The sequence below is a fragment of the Thalassophryne amazonica genome, chromosome 11 (assembly GCF_902500255.1).
Source record: "Thalassophryne amazonica chromosome 11, fThaAma1.1, whole genome shotgun sequence".
Taxonomy (NCBI): domain Eukaryota; kingdom Metazoa; phylum Chordata; class Actinopteri; order Batrachoidiformes; family Batrachoididae; genus Thalassophryne; species Thalassophryne amazonica.
The window spans coordinates 53,233,871-53,240,794 of NC_047113.1; positions in this window are offsets into that span (position 1 = coordinate 53,233,871).

Sequence of the window (6,924 nt, forward strand, 5' to 3'; positions counted from 1 at the left end):
TTTTGTATTTAAAACAACAAACAAATTAAAATGTGTGAAATTCCAAGTGTTCCAATACTTTTGGAGGGCACAGTATCCTAACCTTATGATGAGTGCAAAATGAGTGTGGTATTACTTTTTGTTTAAGAATGTTTAATTTTCACTGTTGCTGCACTTTGTGTCAACTCAGTCATATCGTATATCATATGGATATGAAAATTCAGTAATGTACGTATATCTTCTATTATACATTCCAAATCTAAGATGGAACTCTACTAGTGTTTCCTAAGGTACACCTAAATATCTTAAAAAAAAAAAAAAAAAGTAGAGCCACTTAGATGCCTGGTCTTGAGAACCAGGGATGGTAGGTTGAAAAGCTTTTTTATCCCATGGGAACTCTCTCTACCCACCTAAGTGGCTCAAGAATATGGACAGCATGTATATAAGTGACATTTACATGACAATATTGAGATACGAAAATTTGGCCATATTGTACAGCCCTAATGTCAACTAGCTGAAAACTTTGATTAATTTACATCTACATTAAAAAAAATGCTTAAAGTGGCAGGGGGTTAAGAGGGCTGTAATGAGGGGGATCAGCTGAAAAGAAAAAAGAAAAATGCTTAAAAAGGTGGAGAGTATGGGGGCAGAGCCCCTCCAGAAGCTGAAAGGCAAAATAAGGAAAATGCTTAAAAAGGCAGGGGGTAGCTAACATGTTTTAGTCATGCTCATGCTCCCAAGAACCATTTTACTGAAAAAAGTCTGAAGGAACTAAAGGACATGGTTAGATGGCGAGGAGCTTTTCCAAGTATGTGAGAGGCAAATAAAGAAAAATGCTTAAAAGGGGGGGGGGGGGGGGGGGGGGGGGAAGCTCCCCCTGAAGTTGAAAGGTTTTTCCCATGCCAATGCTCCCCAGAAGCATTTACTCAAAATAAAGTCTGAAGAACCTAAATGACATGGTGAGATGCTGACAAGCTTCACTCGTTCATGTCCGCGACATATGCAAATTAGAAAATAAAATACACAGTGCCGATCATTTGTTAAAACCTCTAACATACCCACAGTTACAAAGTACTTTGTTATTTTGTTCCTGTTATGAGCATACACAATGTATTTGTATAATTACTGGGACAGCTGCCACTTTCATTCTCATTCATATTCATTCCTTCCCAAACTAATCTTTCCTAAAAGGATTTTGTGCAAATGAAACAACCATCAAGAGCCGAGTGCATCATTAAGAGGTTTGATCGCTAACATTTATAACTCGGGTTGTAAAAAGAAGACATCCTTTAAAGATCTACATTTGAAAAGTGAAGGAAACTGGTCTTTGCAGAGAAGTCAAATCTGACAACCCAACACATGTATTGAGGCAAACGCAAAATTAATTTTGCATCATTTTTAATGAGTTTAGTCAAAAACAAAACAAAAATTCTTGAGTTTTGTAAAGTGATTAAAAAACAAATATTGTGAAAGCAGTGAATGTTTAAGTCTGAGGATTTAATCTACTCATGACAAATGGCACTATAACAAGACCACTTAACTTCCTGAACTGTACCTCCGCTACTGAGACATCGTTGATCCGACTGGACAGTTTGTGGCCATATTAGGAACCAAATATCTGCCATCAATTGCTTGTAGGACATGAAAAGCCATCAGCTGTGAAACAAAAACTAGAGAAACAGTGCTTTAAGATTTTTTTTTCTTTCTCAGAATGTTTCATTTAGGTATATAGTTTTTAGAGAAAGTATCACAAATAATGTATTTCTGTGTACTAATGGTGGAGGTAGGTGTCAATCAGTCATATATTGTAATACCTTTATTTGTATAGTACCTTCAGGTTATACATTTCAAAGTGCTGTATATCAATGATTATTCATTAAAAATGTGGTGAGCACTTGTTTAGAGATCCAAGTCACTGGACAATTAACTTTACCACTTGTGATGAGCTGTGGATCATGATGCCCATTGGATTTTTTATTATCTGGATGCTTAGTTCCATCATGTCTATTTTGCTTATTTATCACTTTGTTACTGTTAGGATGGCCAAACTAGTTGGTCACCCCTCCTGAGTCTGGTGTGCTTGAGGTTTCTTCCTCCACAAAAAAAGGGGGGGGGGGTGGGGGGCAATACTACAGGAGTTTTTCCTTAGGGCCCCTTCACACGATTTAAGTCAACTAGCACACGGAGGAGGAATTGCATGCGAATTGTGAAAAATCTGAGATGCCTCCAACACCTCGTACAACTGTTGCTACAACTATTTGCGCACACCAGTGGCTGAAAGATAGTGTGCCCTGTGAGAGCCCATTTGATTGCTCTTGTGGCAGGTGTGTGTGTCCACGTGACACACACAAACATCTAACACCGCTCCCTTGGCACTTACAATAGAAAATGTGTGGCCATTTGCGCTGTCAGCATGAAAACACTCAGCAGACAATCACTTTCGAGCTGGATGTGAAATTTGTCTAAGTGTCCCCACGACTGAAGTTGCCAAGTACACATGTGGCATGCCAGATTGTTGGCTCCCGCCACAACGCATGTGCATGTATTTGCGCCCCCCCCCCCCCAACACATTGGGGTGCATGTGGTTCGCCCCCCCCCCCCCCCCCCCCCACCCCCCCCCTCCCCCCCCCCCCCCACCCCCCCCCCCCCCCCCCCCGGTGTAAACTGTCAAATGTAAACGTGTCAACGTCAATTTAACATCTTTTTAAAATATATTTTAAGTCTTTATTGAGAGATGAGACCCACAATCCGTGTGAGACCCAGTGATTTAAGATGTGATTTGTGACGTCCACATGGCCTCAGAGAAAGGAGACACTGTTGTCACCAGCAACTCCTTCCCATTTGAAGTGAGACAAAAAAAAAAAAAAAAAAAATCTTTTTAGTCCTGCAATTTTATTTTATTTATTTATTTTGCTTTTGTGTTTTTGAAGTTTAATTTGCCTTAAATGTTGATAGTAACAGCAACAAACTTAATCTTAGCAGAATGTAAAATACCTTCTTCAGATTCACAATGACATGGAGTTTATTTAGCCTCTCTTCAAGTTCATCTATAGAGCGCTAAATTCTCACAACAACCCAGTGATCCAAGGACAAAGTCAAATAAAGACGAACTTACAGCGAAGGCTTTAATCAAAAGCACAGGCTTCTGTTTACTGACCTTTGCACACACATAGTCATGATCAGGTGAGAGCGTATTTACACACATGTAAACAGTCAGTACCTGCAGAGGAAAAGAGGGGACATAGCATCTCTTCTCTCCACGCACGCACGCACACAGGATTTGTAGTATAGAGCATGGATGGTCTGCAAACACAGAACACAGCAGGCCTCTTTGGTCAGCTACTTCGGACAAGATTCCAAACAATTGAAGCTCATCTTCACAAACCACCAGTGAAAGAACTGAGTGAGAACACGTGGCGGCGGAGCAGGAGGCTCCTGCACATTTCACACTGATCTGCCACTTGATGAAGCCCACCCGCAGCAGAGACTGAATCATGTTCTGTAAATGACATTGTTCAAAGCAATTTTTCCCTTTGAAAATCTCCAATCTGATTGGGGGGAAAAAAAAAAAAAAAAAAAAAAAAAAAAAAATCAGACATTTATGGAAATACACTCTAAATCATCCCAAGTGTATATGATTACAAAAGAAAAAGGTCACATAATGACTAATGAATAAGTCCCAATCACTAAATAATTCATTACCACAGTGGTTCCCAACAAACACGCTGTTCAGTGAACACAGTATCTTTACTGGAAATGCTACAAAAAAAACATGTTACACTGTAATCAAGTTAACATTATTAAGCAGGTAGGGATGGATATTGAAAAGATTTGAATTAATATTGATGCTATTATCAATTCTAATTATGGTCCACTTCTTGATCAACCGATTTCTGATCAATTTTCTGTGTGGAAAAATTTAGATCTACACAAGTTTTCAGCATCAATCCAGCACTTTTCATTGGAGTTTGGTGTCATGAAAAGTAATTCCAGCCAACTGACTGTAAAAAATAAATAAAAAAACAAACAAACAAAAAAAACCTTTAAATCTGTTAATGTTTTTCTTAACATGTTTGGGAACCCACTGCCTTTTAAATTGAAATCAGTTTCTTCACAAACCTCTAAAATGCAAAAGTAAATAACACAAAAACATGTAACATAACACATAGTACATCAGAAAAAACACCAATAAAATAAAAAACATTCGTGTTCATTTTAAGTGCAAATTTGTGTTTACTTCACCGTTTTCCCTCCTACAAAATAAAATAACACGAGTAGAAAACTGTGGAAGAAAAATAATTTCCTGGATAATGTCAATTCACTAAAAAAAATGCAATATTTACTCACTCTAGTTATGTCAACCACAAAACCTATTTAAATGGGAAACATAATATGTATTATTAACTACCACCTCTTAGCAGGATTACACAAAAATTACTAAACCGATTTTCTTGAAACTTAGTGAAAGGGTTGGATATAGACCAAGGAAGAAACACTAAACTTCTGGAGTGGATCCAAGAATTCTCTCTCTCACACACACACACACACACACACACACACACACACACACACACACACACACACACACACACACACACACACACACACACACACACACACACACACACACACACACACACACACACACACACACACACACACACACACACACACACACACACACACACACACACACACACACACACACACACACACACACCTTCTTTACATTCCAAAATTGGGCATTTTTCAATAATTTGTAGACTTCCTCAAGAGATAACGCACAGACCTTTTTGGGGAAAAACAAAACCAGGTATATGTAAAGTGCTAACATCTACACGATCTCCGAGGAAAGTCAAGAAAAATACCATCTCACAATGTTAAAGAATGTGAAAGAAATCGGTTCAGTAGTTGCTAATCTATCTCTAATAGTTACAATGTTGGCACTGGTATGCGCGCTCCAGTCACAATTTGCTTCTCCTGTTTAAACAACCAAGTTTTGAGGGACAAGTTGACAAAACCAGATAAAGTGAATATAGCATTTAATTTCTTTGAGTGAAGTATTGAATGATTAAAAACACACTTTCTGATAGTCCCTGCACAGCAGAAGATAAGTGTGGAAAAAATATCTACAAGTCTGCGCTCCCTTCTGCCACTGAAACACAAGAATACAAAGGAGAAAAAAAAAAAGAAGACTGAACTGAAAGTCTTCATGTCCTCTTTCATTAAACTGCTGCAACTGTTGTGTACAAACCCTGTTTCTAACCTCACCACGCTACAACAGTTCTCCCTTTACTCGTAATGTTTTATGGTTTGTGTCCACGTCGACATGGCGCTGCCATGGTGACATCTTATCAACACTTCCTGTTAGAACACATTTAACAGCTGCCACTCACCACCAGAGAGAACAGCGAGACCACAAAACCTTCCGTTTGTCTGGTACGCCCACAAAAATAACCTCCAGAGTACGACACGATGCACCGAAATAAGACTGAATGTTAAATGTAACATAACCCTGCATAAATACCACATTAATTTCATGTACCACATTTATCACTCATGTTCTATTAGTGCCTGTTTGCATCTTATAACAAACTCCTGATAACCCAACAGAGACTGTTCACAGCAGAGAAGCACAGCTCAGGTCAGAATTATTGGCACACCTACGTTTAAAGGACAACATTTTAAATATGTTCAGAAGTTAATGTAAATAATCCCATGTTGTATCATGAGAATATATGATAAAATATCCAGTTATTGAGTAACAACAAAAAATACTTTCATATAATGAAATTAAAGCTTGGGTATGTGCATGCATTAAAATCAACACTTTTGCACCCTGTTCTTATTAAACAATTCAGCAGATGGATACATGAACATTTTCAAGTCACTCAGTATGGATTGGATTTCATTTACATCAATCATTAAGAAATACAGACAGTATGCTACTTCGTGGTAAATCTGTCTGAAGTAGTAGTAGTTCTTAAAAATGGAGTGACTGCGCAGGAAGCAGACTAGTGAAGGAAACCACCAAGACTCCCATGACAAGCCCGAAGGAGTTACAGACTGCTGTTGCTGTACTCAGAGAGACTGTGCATAGTGCAAATTTTGTCTGTTGCACCACCAGTTATGGTGTGGAACAAAGAATTTTTTGCTACAGTTTGCCAGAAGGCACATAAGTCTTGGAATGTTTTGTGTTTTTTGTTTTTTTTTTGGGGGGGGGGGGGGGGGCCACAAAGTTTTACGAATGCCTTGATGTCAAAAGCTATACTGTGCACAGTTTCTCCAACTATAGCCAAAGAAGGCTAAAGGCCCTTCAGAGTTGTGATGGGTGTCTTGTGGCTTCCATCGCTGCTATGTGGGACCAGCTGATATAACTACATTAATTAAATATATTACATTTCTTAGAAAATACTTGCATGGTTACTCAGTTTTTGAGAACTGCTTACCAACTACCTACTAACTACAGTTACCATACAGCACCACACTGTTTATATTTTTTTAATGATGAATAGAAATTAAGTTCAAACATACTCATTGGCTTGGACATGTTCATGTATCCATCCCCCGACTTGCGGAAAGAAAAGTGTAAAAGTGCTAATTTACTGTAAATAAAGTCTACCAATAACTGTCACACATACTTTTTATGTCAGTATTGTTTTATTCACTATTGTTTTAAAGCTACATTGTGTAGGATTGTGAAGGCTATATTCCATTTTAAAGCTACAGTGAAGCAGCTACATTGTAGCTTAAAAAAAAAAAACAAAAAAAAAAACACTGATTATACAGAACTGATGTCATCGCACGCATTTCTGAAAATATTAAATTTTGTTCTTAAAATTAAGTAGTGCTGATAATTCTGACCAGGACTATAGAACCAGCTTAAAACAATTTGTAGTAATGTGTCAGCCACATGCACACTCCTACCAGGGAGAGGATTTAGAG